We start from the raw sequence: 15,745 nt of genomic DNA, 5'->3' as shown, positions 1-15,745 counted from the left end.
AGAGAGAGAGAGAGAGAGAGAGAGAGAGAGAGAGAGAGAAACACAGAGAGAGTCAGAGTGAGTGACAGAGAGAGAGGGTGACAGAGAAACAAGGCTCAAAGACCCCCTGTCCTTTCAGAGGAATAGCAGAAAGGGAGCTGGAGTGGGAGGAGCTTATCTCTTAAAGGGGCCTTTGGTGCCTGCCTACAGAACACATAGTGACTTAACAATATGGACTCTGGGTTGGTCAGTGTCCTACCTGAGTGCACCCAGCCAGATGACAGGGGACAGGCCAGCATAATGTCGTAATCCTAACAATCAGGGCTTTCTGAGACTGACAAATTTGCCTTCCATAGTAACAATACAAGCACTACAGGTGCCAGCATTTTACGGTGACAGCAACTACAAAGATATTTCTAAGTCTTGCTCCCTGTGAGCTGCACAGACACAGCCCACAGAGTAAAGTGCCGCCAAAGCCCAGGAAGGTGCAAGGACCACATAGGACATGTAGGGCAGGGAAGGAATATGCTGAACACGCAGGGCAAGAAAGGTACATGTAGGACAAGCGGGTCCACGCAGGATCACGCAGGACCCTGCGGAACTCTGCCTCTGGCCGCTAGCTCCCACCCAGTCCCAGGAAGGATTCACCATCGGGCTCCTGCTGCTCAGGAGGCCGCTCCTCCCAATCTGGGAACAGAAGCCTCTCACTCACCATGGTCGGCCACTCCTTCTCGTCTGGGCACAGAATCCCCTTGCACACCATGGCGCGGGTGCCGAGTGCTCTACCCACAAAGAATCTCACAGAGCAGCACAGGGCACAACTTCCTATTTCCTCAGCAGGGAAGCTGAGCCAGAAACTAGGTTCCGGAAGAAGAACCCGCCCATCTGACTGGCTCAAGGCCCTGATTGGCTCGTGAGGTCTGAGTGACAAGACCTGGTGAGGTGAAGGGGCACAGCACTGCCCTGACTTAAACCTGTAGGACAGAACTATCCCAGATTGGCTAGAAGAAATTTGCGAAAAATTCCTCAGCAAGTGTCTTGTTCATATAAACCAATGAGTTCATTTTGAGAGAAAGAAGTAGGCAGTTCAGATAACGTTGCCTAAGAGAAACACAGGATATCTCCAGAACATTATAGACAAAGCCCATGGGCTTGATAACCACAGTCCCAAGTGTGGAAAGAGATGGTTCTCAGGATATGAAACAACCCTTTCCCAAAGGCCAAGGTCCCAGACCCTTATCAGTTCTCACAAGCATATTCCTATTTTCAGAGAAGGAACTCTTTTCTCCCGCTCTATACACCAGGGCCTCAGGGAAACCTCCTAAGACCTAGACAGGTTCCAAAACTCAGAGATGTCTAGTTTCTCAGGTATCTACTAGAAATTCTGAACTTTAACATTTATGTGTAAGAACCATTTGGGGTTAATTTTGAGAATATTATAAATTGGATCTCGTGTACTGGGTAGCACTCTACTACTAAGCAGTGATTGATGTAGGAGAGTAGAATTGGTGATATAAAACTTAGTACATAGTCACAAAAATAGAATTTAGCTGGGGGCAGGGGACTGCCTCTAAGCCTCTGTGTAAAGATCTCTCTAAACTAAACAGGAACATCATACTTTTAAGAGGGTTTCATTAGTTAAGCTGTACGATTTATTAGCTGTTTCTTTGTATTGCCTACATACACTTAATATTAACCAAAAGCATGTATTATATAATGATTGTCTTGTATTTTCTCTAAATTTCAGTTTAATAGACTGTACCAAGCAAATAATATATATTATTATTATATATTATTATAACATATATTATTATATTATTATATATTATATATTAATATTAATATTAAAAATTAAAAAATATATTATTATATAATCTTATACACAGTTTCTATTCAGCTTTGTTTCTTTGAGTTCTTGTTGGTCAGCATTATTCAAGTACAAACAATTAGCACCATCCTATGATCAGCTGTCCCTGCTTACAAAGAATGACCACCACCAGGTTTGCTGACTCTTGATATTTTATCATAAAAGGGGGTATTTCCATCTTCTGAGTATACAACCTGTATAAAATTTAACCCTAATGACATGTAACTTCATGGAACACTGGGTAGAGTCTGGTGAAGTGTTCCTATTCCCAGTCTTGAAGTTACTGTAGCCTCTAACAAGCTTGACTTGCCCTCAGTCAAGTAACAAGGGCTCTGAAGTGAAAAATGGGAGCAGGGAAGAGGCAGAAAAATAGTAGCCCCATTAAATCAGGAGCCTGGCAAAGTCTCCTCCTCATCCCGAGACCCTGACACTATATAAATGTCATGTATAGTGGCATTCCATTTGTATTTTTAAAATTTATTTATTTATTTATTAAAATTTCCACCTCTTCCCATCCTCCCATTTCCCTCCCACTCTCCCCCTCCTCCTCCCTCTCCCTCTCCAGTCCTAAGAGAAGTCAGGGTGCCCTGCCCTGTGGTAAGTCCAAGGCCCTTCCCCCTCGGCATCCAGGTCTAGGAAGGTGTGCATCCAAAAAGACTAGGCTCCCAAAAAGCCAGTAACTGCAGTAGAATCAAAACCAAGTACCATTATCATTGGCTTCTCATCAGTCCTCATTGTCAGCCACATTCAGAGAGTCTGGTTTGATCACATGCTTGTTCAGTCCCAGTCTAGCTGGCCTTGGTGAGCTCCTATTAGATCAGTCCCACCGTCTCCATGGGTGGATGCACCTTTCGCGGTCCTGACTTCCTTGCTCATGTTCTCCCTCCTTCTGTTCTTTATCTGGACCTTGGTAGCTCAGTCCAGTGCTCCAATGTGGGTCTCTGACTCTATCTCCATCCATCACCAGATGAAGGTTCTATGGTAATATGCAAGATATTCATCAGTGTGGGTATGGGATAAGGCCAGTTCAGGTACCCTCTCCACTGCTGCCCAAGGACCTAGCTAGGGACATCACCTTGGACACCTGGGAACCCCTCTAGAGCCAAGTCTCTTTCCAAACCGAAAATGGCTCCATTAATTAAGATATCTTCTTCCCTGATCCCATATCCACCCTTCCTCAATTTCAACCATCACATTCTCCCAAGCTCTCCCCAATCCTTCCCTTCTCCCTACTCTCTCCCCATATCTCCTTCCTCCCACCCCACTCCCTCCCCCATGCTCCCAGCTTTTTCCCAGCGATCTTGTCTACTTCCAATATCCAGGAGGATAAATATAAGTTTTACCTTGGGTTCACCTTTTTTAGCTTCTCTAGGGTCACGAGTTATAGGCTCAATGTCCTTTGTTTATGACCTCATGTGTGACTTTGGTGACATCTTATTCAACTTTATTAAGTGTCATGAAATGAACATGCAGACACCAAAAAGGTAAAATTTTAAAAGCAAATAAAGAAAATGTCTATAAGATGTAGCCATGGTGGCAGGTAATGATGGCTGATAACTCTGTATCCACTGTCAGAAAGCAAACAGTGATTAATGTTGGCGATTATTACATACTTCAGTACCAAATCAAATGAATTGAGTGGTCATATCACTTCTGAAAGTAGAATCTTCCCATCTCAATGAGCCTTATATACAAAATCCCCCCTCACAAGCACATTCCAGAGAATAATAAGATCTAGATAAGTCCTCTCAGTTGTGCCAGGAGTATTGTCCCTTGGCAGATTCTATATCTAATTAAGAATAAAATCAATATTAATCATCGCACAAAATAATAAATTAATAAAATTTGCTGTGTATACTGCCTGTGTAGACAGGGACAATATTCCTCTTTTAGTGATATCTCAAATACCACTGAGCCAAATTTGAGGCCAAAGTATATACAACCTTTTGAGTATGGACTTACTCCTTTTCCAGATGAAGGATAAGCAATCTTCTTAGGAACTTCAGGGCAGGATTATGAACTCCATGTAGAGTAAAACACAGTGAAGAGCTCTTCTGACCCATGCATGCAATTACTTTATTAAATCAGAAGCATACCCAACACACTTCATTAACTGACAAATGATTTTGTTACCAAAGAGGAGGGGGGGAAGAGAAGGAGAAAAAAGAGAGACTCTATAAGAACCCATTGCACTGGAACTTACATAGTCAACAGAACTGTATACATGACTTTGTCAATTCTTAAGTGTAGCTAACCCCCACAAGACAACACTTTCTAAAAATCCTTTCTTTCTACTCATATCTATGTTAAATCCATGTTAAACATCTTGTTTTAGCCAGGTGTGGTCACATGAGGCAGAAGCATATGGATCTCTGCAAGTTCCAGGTCTAGCCTATCTACTACATAGTGAGTTCCAGTGCAGACCAGGATAGAAATTGAAACTGTGTCTCAAAACAAACTCACTCCAAAAATCTCTACTTAATAAAATTTTGGACTGAGAAAATGTATTAACAGATAAAGTACTCACTTTGTAATTATCTGTTTACTTCTGCAGTATAAAGCAAGTTGTAACAGTGTGTGCCTATAATCCAATGCTTTTAAAGTAAGATAAAAGGTATTTTATGTCTACCGTTTATGATTTTATATGAGAGGTAGTTTGAATCTTTTACTTTTTCCAAAATATTTGTCAAAAAACACATTAAGCTAAAAATCCACAGTGAATCACAGAAATATAGAAAGTGAACTGCGGTTGCCTTAAGACATCATGTTTTATGGGTAAATTGTTACATAGCAACGAGACCAAATATTAGTTACAAATATTCTCAGGCTCTCAAAATGTTTATAAATGTAAATTCAGTAGCTTCAGAATATTGCATTAGGTAGCTATACTGAAGTTTGTCATTTTTCATTGTTAGACAATAAAGAGGTTATTATTTCCTATCATTAATAATGCCATAAAATATGCATATTTTATGCATAACTATGAGGCAGGATTAGGATTACTCCCCCTACACACACACACACACACACACACACAGAGAGAGAGAGATACACACAGACACACACACATACACACACAAACACACTCAGCAGTAGCAGTAGTCTTGCATCCCAGGTTGGCCTTGATTTTGAAATCCTGATATATATTTATATACATATATATTATGTAAAATACACATTTGGAAAAACTCACCTTATTGAAGTGGATCTCCTTATTTGATGGTTTTTAGCATATTTGCAAGTTGTACAGTTATTGCTGTTACCCAATTCCTGAAAATTTTCATTGCCATCCCAAAGAATCCTCATATTTGCTGGTTACTAACTTTTCCCCTGCTTCCTACCCCCAGTACTGCTGAGTTACATGTGTGCCTATTCTAGGCATTGCACACAGGTGGGACTGTACAGTCTGCAACCTTGTGTATTGTGTTGTTTTCACCTGGCATAGTGTATCAACATTCATCTACGGTATAGTCTATATCAGCACTTTGTTCCTTCAGTCACAAAACCAAGAACTTTTAATTTAATAAAGAAAATTATATTTTGTTTAAAAAAAATCTGCAAGCTGTAAACATGTGATAACAAACAAGAGACCTGTCTCAAATATGATCAAGGGAATGTACCAACACCTAACGTTATTCTCTGACTTTTACACCCATATTGTGACACACCTGCACACATTTCTACACATAAATGAGCACACACATACAAACAAGTAAAAAGTAAATACAAAATAAAATTACAAGATGGATGATGTGACCTACCTTTTTATTTCAATACTGTAGCAGAGGGGAACCTAGAATTCTGGGATTTTGATGCCAAACTCATCTACATTCTTAGTTCAGGACAGTCAAAAACACACAGACCCTGTCTCAAAATAAAATAACCAATTTGTATTGATCTATCCTGAAATCCTCTTCCTAAATGCACTGATGTGACCCTAACTAACCTCAGTAAAGGTTCCTATAAACAAATAGTTTGCAAAAACACAGCATGAGGTTGTGTCTCTGACTCCATCTTTCTACCAAATGGCTATTCTTGTCTCTCCATTCACAAGTCTCACTCAATAAAACTGCAGACTTGAGCTATAAATGGGTATGTAAGCCTATCATAGGAGCATTCAAGAAGCAGAGGCAGAAACATCACTGTCAGTTTGAGGAAAACTTGTGCTCCTCTCTCTCTCTCTCTCTCTCTCTCTCTCTCTCTCTCTCTCTCTCTCTCTCTCTCTCTCTCTTCCTCTCTCTCTCTCCCTCTCTCTCTCTCTCACACACACACACAAACGCACACGCACATACACAATGAAAGAATAATAAAACTTAAAAATAAAGTGCACAGAGTTTAAGAACAGTTTCTCTTACAGTCACAGGTTCCTGTCAAATTATTCCCCAAAATGAACAAGGACAAGCATGGTAGCTGAGCCAGGCAGAAGTCTTTGAATTCAAGCTAGTTTGGTCTACATAGTGAGTATGATGTTAATGCACATCTTAATAACACACACACACACACACACACACACACACACAGTTTAATATAATTTTGCTTAGTTGTTTGAGACAGGGTTTCATTAGGAAGTTCCAGCTGGCCTAGAACTCACTACAAATAAACAGTTTAATAAATAATATACATTGAATATTTTAAAACAAATTCCAGTAAACATTTAGTTCTATACTATTGCGTCTTTATTCAAAGGATTGCAGCTTTCTACACAAAAGGGAGATTCCAAATAATTTTCTTTATATTTACTTACATTTCAAGAAAACTGAAAGTGGGGGAAATTTGGGCTCTTTACATTCCTGGATTGTTTTCTTTCATACAATCATTGTATAAAATCAATATTATTTTTTCTTTGACTTTTTCTAATTTAGAAATATTTAAACTAGTTTGTAAGGTGAGCAGTTTGCACAATTTGTTTTATGGTAAGGTTCCAACTGTTGAGACTGAAACAATGTCTAGTAAAGTAAATGTTCCAGCTACCAGTAACCAAATGAATCATTTTTGATTTTTATTGAGGTATACATTTTTCTCTGGTCTCATCCCTGCCTCTCCTCTCCCCTTCAATCCTCTCTTAAGGTCCCTGTGCTCAAAATTTACTCTGGGAAACTTGTCTTTTTCTACTTCCCATGTAGATTAGATCCAATTATGTCTCTCTTAGAGTCCTCATTGTTGTGTAGGTTCTCTGGGATTGGGATTTGTAGGGGTTTTTTTTGGCTTTATGTTTAAAAACCACTTATGAGTGAGTACATATGATAACTGTATTTCGGGGCTGAGTTACCTCACTCAAAATGATGTTTTCTAGCTCCATTCATTTGCCTGAAAATTTCAAGATGTTATTTTTTTTTTTCTGTTGTGTGTACCATATTTTCTTTATCCATTCTTTGGTCGAAGGGCATTTAGGTTGTTTCCAGGTTCTGGCAATGACAAAAAAATACTGCTATGAACATGGTTGAGCACATGTCCTTGTGGCATGATTGAGCATGCTCTGGATATATACCCCAAAGTGGTATTGCTGGGTCTTGAAGACGGTTGTTTCCTAATTTTTTGAGAAATCACCACACCGATATCCAAAAGGGCTGCACCAGCTTGCACTCCACCAGCAATGCAAGAGTGCACTGTAGAAGGAGCTGCAGGCAGGCCTGCTTTTCATCCCTCCTGGCTCCCACATAGCTAGCTTAGCCCCAGAAATAACAACACACAAACTGTACTCATTTAAACACTGCCTGGCCTATTAGTTTCAGCCTCTTATTAGCTAATTCTCGCATCTTGCTTTAACCCATATTTATTAATGTGTGTAGTACCACAAGGTGGTGGCTTACCAAGAAAGATTCAGCATGTCTGACCTGGCAGCTGGCTCCATGGCGTCTGACCCAGAGAGGAGAGTCATGGCTACTGCCCGAGACATCTGCCTCACTCCCAGCATCCTGTTCTGTCTACTCTACCCACTCTATGTTCTGACCTATCAGGCCAAGCAGTTTCTTTATTAATTTACCAATGAAATCATCAGATAGATAGAAGGCACACTTACATCATTTCCCCTTTTTCTGTTTAAACAAAAAAGAAAAGTTTTCACTTTAACATAGTAAAATTAAATATAACAAACAGTTATCACACAAGAATTACAGTTACAATATTTATATCTACTTTATCTTTTATCATAACTAAGGAAAACTATAACTATTTATTCTTCAACTCCATCAAAGACTCCAGAAGGATATAATATTACCTAAGTAAACAAGAAGTAAGCAACTTCCAAAACTCTAGAAATGACAGAGACATCTCGCTGCCTGGACAGTCACCCAAAGTTCTTTTGTACTGTTGGAGCATCCATCTTCAGCCTTCAGGCCCACAGTATACAGCAGATTTTTCCATGAAGCAGGAAATTTCAAAGACAGTTCAGTCACTTTCTGCTGTGTCCTGCAGAATGTCTCGTAGACTCTTTTAAAAATCAGGAACCCCAAAAGACCATCTCACCTTTAGGCAAGTTCAGCAGTCCTCTCTCTGTGGGTTCTCTGTGTCCAGTTTATGCAACAGTCCAGGTAAGAGCAGTTTCTTGCCCAAATGGTTATTGAACTCCATAAGGAGCCTCTTCAATGTCCATCTTTCTCTTGAAGTAGCTGGTGCTGCCAGGAGCAGACATGTCTCATTGTCATGAAAAACCCTAAGTTATTAAAACCTTTAAAATGCCATATTCTGTAGTCTTTGGAAGATATGAAGAATGCCTATCTAACTGAAATATATCTAGAAAATCTAACTAACATGACTACAAGCTCGACTATTATCAATGATTATCCATTAACAACCTATATTTCTAATTAAACATTACATTTTTAAATGAACTACATAATCACAATACCTTAATCAGGATCAGAAATACATATACATACAATATAATTGACTTTAAATCACTAAAACAAAATCCATATCAATGTAAATTATTCATATTATATTATATCCCCCTTTAAATGTAAAAGAACATTTATAAACAATATTTGGGAATATGGGCGCAGTTATTTCTCTCCAAACTGCTTCCTGCTGTATGGGGGTGCTGATAATCAGATCTTTCATGGTGTAACCTGTATGCTAGGTACATCTCAGTTGGCAGTTGAGTGAAGTAATTTCTTGAGGGTGTTCACAGCAACCTCTAGGAGGGCGTGGTCCATCATACCATACTGGGATAGAAGCAATCCATAGGGTCTCATCCTCTGTGAAAACAAAAGAAGGAATTTTCCAAAGCATCATAAACTTAGATCCAAATTTTGAAGTCAAGGTATTTTCAAAATATCTTTCTTGGATTAGTTCAGCAGCATTTATAAACAAATATCTTTTAGCAGCTGTTGCTCCTTCCTCAGCATTCAAACAATTCAAAGACAGCATAATAGCACACAGTATCAAGATTCTCTGTGTATTTTCCATCTTTGTGTAGCTTTATTTTAACCTCTTTCGTTTAGTTCTACTTTTATATTTTGAGACAGGTTCTCTGTATATCTTTGTCCTGGAATAACTCTGTAGACCAGGCTGTCCTTGAACTCATAGAGGTCCAACTGTCTCTTTTCTCAGTGCTGGGATTAAAGGTGTATGGTACCACACCTTGAACTCACAAAGATCTGTCTGTCTCTGCCTCCCATGCATTGGGATTAAAGGTATGTACCACCACACCCAACTTCTCTCTTTCTTTTTTCTTTGTTTGCTTGGTTTTTTTTTACTTTTAAGAACTTTAACCTTTAGCCTGCATATATTTTTAACACACTGTAAACCTTTTAGATGTTTTCTTTGTCTTTGAATCTTTCTTTACTGTGTATCTCTCTTTTTCTGACCACACAAGTCTTTAATTTACAAAGCAATATAAGTAGGATTAAAGCCATGGCTTTGATGGCTGGATCTAACCCATTCCTTAGCTGTCCAGCCTCACGTCAGAGGTACCGGCTGTAGCCATGTTTATCACCACAACTTTATGGCATTTCAAGGTCCTTGCCAGTAATCAAGCTGCAGCATTCTGCTAACAGACCACACTCAGTTGCACTGCCTACCTGAAAGAGTCAGAGTTTGCCCTGGCAGGATGGCCCAAAAAGCCAGCATTTTAAAACAGTGCAACTTTTTTCCTGCTACAGCTGAACACAGAAAAGCATGTGGTCAGCTTTTCATCAACACTATGTAAGTGTTTCATGGCAGGACCTCTTAAAAGAGCTGCAGGGCTTTGCAGCTAAAGCTGAGTCAGGAAGCCTCTCTTAGATGAGAGTGTTTTCTTACCTCAAGCAAGCAGAGCAGACCCAAGAAATTGCTGCCACAAAAAAGCTATGCTTTATTCTTTCCCAAGCTTTCTCAAGCTCTCTGTGGATTCAGTTATCCACGTCTGGGCACCATTCTGTATTGATGAGGCGGATCATCAGATAGACAGATGACACTCCCACATCAGTGCACTTTTTCCCCAACATCATAATTGTCATCAGTATTTTTGATCTCGACCATTCTTAGAGGTGTAAGATGTAATCTCAGATTTGTTTTGATTTGCATTTCTCTGATGACTAAGGATGTTGAACCTTTCCTTAAGTGTCTTTCAGCCATTTTAGATTACTCTGTTGAGAGTTTTCTGTTTAGGTCCTTACTCAATTTATTATTGGATTTTTTTTCTTTTTTCTTTTTATTATTTTTTTAATTTATTCTTTAATTTTTTAAATTTCTATCTCCTCCCCTCCTCCTCCCCCTTTCCTCCCCTCCTCCTCCCCCTTCCCTCCCCTCCTTCTCCCCCTTCCCTCCCCTCCCCTCCACCCATACCTCCCCTCCCTCCCTCTCAAGGCCAAGGAGCCATCAGGGTTCCCCACTCTATGCTAAGACCAAGGTCCTCCCAACTCCCCCCAGGTCCAGGAAGGTGATCGACCAAGCTGAGAAGGCTCCCACAGAGCCCGTCCATGCAGAAGAATCAGAGCCCAGCGCCATTGTCCTTTGCTTCTCAGTCAGCCCCCACTGTTGGCCACATTCAGAGAGACGGGTTTGGTCGCATGATCCATCAGCCCCATTTCAACTGGAGTTGGTGATCTCCCATTAGTTCTGTCCCACTGTCTCCATGAGTGAATGCACCCCTCACGTTCCTGACTTTCTTTCTCATGTTCTCTCTCCTTCTGCTCCTCATCAGAACCTTGGGAGCTCAGTCCAGTGCTCCAATGTGGGGCTCTGTCATTTTCTTCATCTATCGTCAGGTGGAGGTTCTATGGTGATATGCAAGAAATTCATCAGTATGGCTATAGGAACTGGCCTTTTCAGGCTCCCTGTCCTCAGCTGCCCAAGGAACTAACTGGCGGCGTCTCATTAGAAACCTGGGAACCCCTCTAGGGTCAAGTCTCTTGACAACCCTCAGATGGCTCCCTAAATTAAGATATATGCTTCCCTGCTCCCATATCCACCCTTCCTGTATCCCGAACATCCCATTCCTCTGAGCTCCCCCCATTATCCCCTTCCCGCTTTTCTCTCCGCATCTTCCCTTGGCCCAGTCTCGCCCAACCCTCAAGTTCCCAATTTTTGCCTGGCGATCGTGTCTACTTCAAATATCCAGGAGGATTAATATATCTTTTTGGGGGGGTTCACCTTCTTATTATCTTCTCAAGGATCCCCAATTATAGGCTTGATGTCCTTTAATTATGGCTAGAAACCGATTATGAGTGAGTATATCGCATGATCATCTTTTTCGTCTGGGTTACCTCACTAAGAGTAGTGTTTTCTATTTCCATTCATTTGCATGCAAACTTCAAGATGTCATTGTTTTTTACTGCTTAGTAGTATTCTAGCATGTATATATTCCACAGTTTCTTCATCCATTCTTCCACTGAAGGGCATCTAGGTTGTTTCCAGGATCTGGCTATTACAAATAATGCTGCTATGAACAAAGTTGAGAAAATGCTTTTGTAGTATTATTGGGCATCTCTTGGGTAGATCCCAATAGTGGAATTGCTGGGTCCTGGGGTAGGTTGATCCCGAATTTCCTGAGACACTGCCACACTGCTTTCCAAAGTGGTTGCACAAGTTTGCATTCCCACCAGCAATGGATGAGTGTACCCCTTACCCCACAACCTCTCCAGCAAAGGTTATCGTTGGTGTTTTGGATTTTAGCCAATCTGACAGGTGTAAGATGATATCTCAAAGTTGTTTTGATTTGCATTTCCCTAATAGCTAAGGAGGTTGAGCATGACCTTAAGTGTCTTTTGGCCATTTGAACTTCTTCTGTTGAAAATTCTCTGTTCAGTTCAGAGACCCATTTTTTAATTGGGTTAATTAGCATTTTAAAGTCTAGTCTCTTGAGTTCCTTATATATTTTAGAGATCAGACCTTTGTCAGTTGCAGGGTTGGTGAAGATCTTTTCCCAGTCAGTAGGTTGCCTTTGTGTCTTAGTGACAATGTCCTTTGCTTTACAGAAGCTGCTCAGCTTCAGAAGGTCCCATTTATTCAATGTTGCCCTTAATGTATGTGCAGCTGGGGTTATGTGTAGGAAACAGTCTCCTGTGCCCATTTGTTGTAGAGTACTTCCCACTTTCTCCTCTATCAAGCTCAGTGTGTTCAGATTGATATTGAGGTCTTTAATCCATTTGGACTTGAGTTTTGTGCATGGTGATAGATATGGATCAACTTTCATTCTTCTACAGGTTGACATCAAGTTATGCCAGCACCATTTGTTGAAGATGCTCTCTTTCTTCCACTGTGTATTTTTAGCTCCTTTATCAAAAATCAGGTGTTCATAGGTTTGTGGGTTAAGATCCGGGTCTTCTATTCGATTTCTTTGGTCGACATCTCTGTTTTTATGCCAATACCAAGCTGTTTTCAATACTGTAGCTCTGTAATAGAGTTTGAAGTCAGGGATGGTAATGCCTCCAGAAGCTCCTTTATTGTATAAGATTGTTTTTGGCTATGCTGGCTTTCTTGTTTTTCCATATAAAGTTGATTATTGTCCTCTCAATATCTGTGAAGAATTTTGTTGGGACCTAGATGGGGATTGCATTGAATCTATAGATTGCTTTTGGTAGAATGGCCATTTTTACTATGTTTATCCTCCCAATCCAAGAGCAAGGGAGATCCTTCCATTTTCTGGTATCCTCTATAATTTCTTTCTTCAAAGACTTAAAGTTCTTGTCAAATAAATCCTTCACTTCCTTGATTAGAGTTACCCCAAGATATTTTATGCTATTTGTGGCTATCGTGAAAGGTGATACTTCTCTGATTTCCCTCTCTGCTTCCTTATCCTTTGTGTATAGGAGGGCAACTGATTTTTTGGACTTGATTTTGTATCCTGCCACGTTACTGAAGGAGTTTATCAGCTGTAGGAGTTCTTTGGTGGAGTTTTTGTGGTCGCTAATGTACACTATCATATCATCAGCAAATAAAGAAAGTTTCACTTCTTCCTTTCCAAATCGAATCCACTTGATCCCCTTATATTGTCTTATTGCTATTGCTAGAACTTCAAGTACTATATTGAAGAGATAAGGAGAGAGTGGACAGCCTTGTCGTGTTCCTGAATTTAGTGGGATAGCCTTGAGTTTCTCTCTGTTTAATTTGATGTTAGCTGTCAGCTTGCTGTAAATAGCTTTTATTATATTTAGGAATGACCCTTGTATACCTAATCTCTACAAGACCTTTATCATAAAAGGGTGCTGAATTTTGTTAAATGCTTTCTCAGCATCTAATGAGATGACCATATGGTTTTTTTCCTTCAGTTTATTTATATGATGGATTACATTGATAGATTTTCATATGTTGAACCAGCCCTGCATCTCTGGGATGAAGCCTACTTGATCGTAATGGATAATTTTTCTAATGTGTTCTTGGATTCGGTTTGCCAGTATTTTATTGAGAATTTTTGCGTCAATGTTCATGAGTGAGATTGGCCTGTAATTCTCTTTCTTGGTTGAGTCTTTGTGTGGTTTAGGTATCAGGGTAACTGTAGCTTCATAGAAGGAATTTGGCAGTGACTCTTGTGTTTCTAATTTTGAAATACCTTAGGTCTTCTTGGAATTTCTGGTAGAATTCCACATTTAAACCATCTGGTCCTGGGCTCTTTTTGGTAGGGAGATTTCTGATAACAGTTTCTAATTCTTCGCGACTACCAGGACGATTTAGAGCATTTACCTGGTCCTGGTTTAATTTTGGTAAATGGTATTTATCTAAAAAACTGTCCATTTCTTTTACATTTTCCAATTTTGTGGCATACAGGCTTTTGTAGTAAGATCTAATGATTCTTTGAATTTCCTCTGTGTCTGTGGTTATGTCCCCCTTTTCATTTCTGATCTTATTAATTTGTGTGTTCTCCCTCTGACGTTTGATTAGTTTGGCTAAGGGTTTGTCAATCTTGTTGGTTTTTTCCAAGAACCAGCTTCTTGTTTCATTGATTCTTTGGATTGTTTTCTGTGTTTCTATTTTGTTGATTTCTGCCCTCAGTTTGATTATTTCCAGTCTTCTACTTCTCCTAGGTGAGTCTGCTTCTTTTTTTTCCAGAGCTTTCAGGTGTGCTGTTAATTCACCAATGAGTGCTTTCTCTGTTTTCTTTAAGTGGGCACTTAGTGCTATGAACTTTCCTCTTAGCACTGCTTTCATTGTGTCCCATAGGTTGAGTATGTTGTGTCTTTGTTTTCATTAAATTCAAGAAAGACTTTACTTTCTTTCTTTATTTCTTCCTTGACTCAGGTGTGGTTCAGTAGTTGACTGTTCAGTTTCCATGAGTTTGTGGGCTTTCTGGGAGTAGCATTGTTGTTGAATTCTAATTTTAATCCATGGTGATCTGATAAGACACAGGTGGTTACTAATATTTTTTTGTAACTGTGGAAGTTTGCTTTGTTACCAAGTATATGGTCAATTTTCGAAAAGGTTCCATGAGCCGCAGAGAAGAAGGTATATTCTTTCCTATTTGGGTGGAATTTTCTATAGATGTCTGTTAAGTCCATTTGGTTCATTACCTCCATTAAGTCTTTCAATTCTCTGCTAGGTTTCTGTCTGATTGACCTGTCCATTGGTGAGAGAGGAGTGTTGAAGTCTCCAACTATTAGTGTGTGTGGATTGATGTCTGCCTTGAGTTCTAGAAGTGTTTCTTTTACATAAGTGGGAGCTTTTATATTAGGGGCATAGATATTCAGGATTGAGACTTCATTCTGATGGATTTTTCCTGTTATGAGTATAAAGTGTCCCTTTCCATCTCTTCTGATTGATTTTAGTTTGAAGTCAACTTTGTTGGAAATTAGTATGGCCACACCCGCTTGTTTCTTAGGGCCATTTGCTTGATAAACCTTTTCCCAACCCTTTACTCTGAGTAGGTGTCTGTCTTTGTGGTTGAGGTGTGTTTCTTGTAAACAGCAAAATGTTGGATCCTGTTTTCGTATCCAATCTCTTAGCCTGTGCCTTTTTATAGGTGAATTGAGTCCATTGATATTAAGTGATATTAATGACCAGTGGATGTTAACTCCGGTCATTTTTTTGTAGTAGAGTTTGTGTGTTTCCCTTCTTCTAGTTGTGCTGGTGAAGGGTTGCTAGATACCTGAGTTATTGTGGGCATTGTTGGACTCCTTGGTTTGAGATTTTCCTTCTATTACTTTCTGCAAGTCTGGATTTGTGGTTACGTATTGTTTAAATCTGGTTTTGTCTTGGAATATCTTGTTTTCTGCATTAATGGTGAATGCAAGCTTTCTGGGTATAGTAGTCTAGGCTTGCATCCATGTTCCCTTAGTGTCTGTAGCACATCTATCCAAGCTCTTCTGGCTTTCATGGTTTCCATTGAGAAATCAGGTGTAATTCTGATAGGTTTCCCTTTATATGTTACTTGACCTTTTTCCTTTGCAGCTCTTAATATCTGTTCTTTATTCTGTATGTTTTGTGTTTTGATTATTATATGGCATGGGGATGCTTTCTTTTGATCCAGTCTATTTGGTGTTCTGT

At 39.7% G+C, this 15,745-nt stretch overlaps 1 pseudogene; it reads right to left on the bottom strand.

Annotated features, from left to right (window-relative positions):
- Nucleotides 1-792, bottom strand: part of LOC119826359 — a 48,755-nt pseudogene extending 47,963 nt beyond the window's left edge.
- Nucleotides 793-15,745: the final 14,953 nt, after the last annotated feature.

Source organism: Arvicola amphibius, chromosome 11 (assembly GCF_903992535.2).
Source record: "Arvicola amphibius chromosome 11, mArvAmp1.2, whole genome shotgun sequence".
In the NCBI taxonomy this organism is placed as follows: domain Eukaryota; kingdom Metazoa; phylum Chordata; class Mammalia; order Rodentia; family Cricetidae; genus Arvicola; species Arvicola amphibius.
Note: the sequence above shows the minus strand (reverse complement) of the source record. Positions and strands in the feature narration are given on the sequence as shown.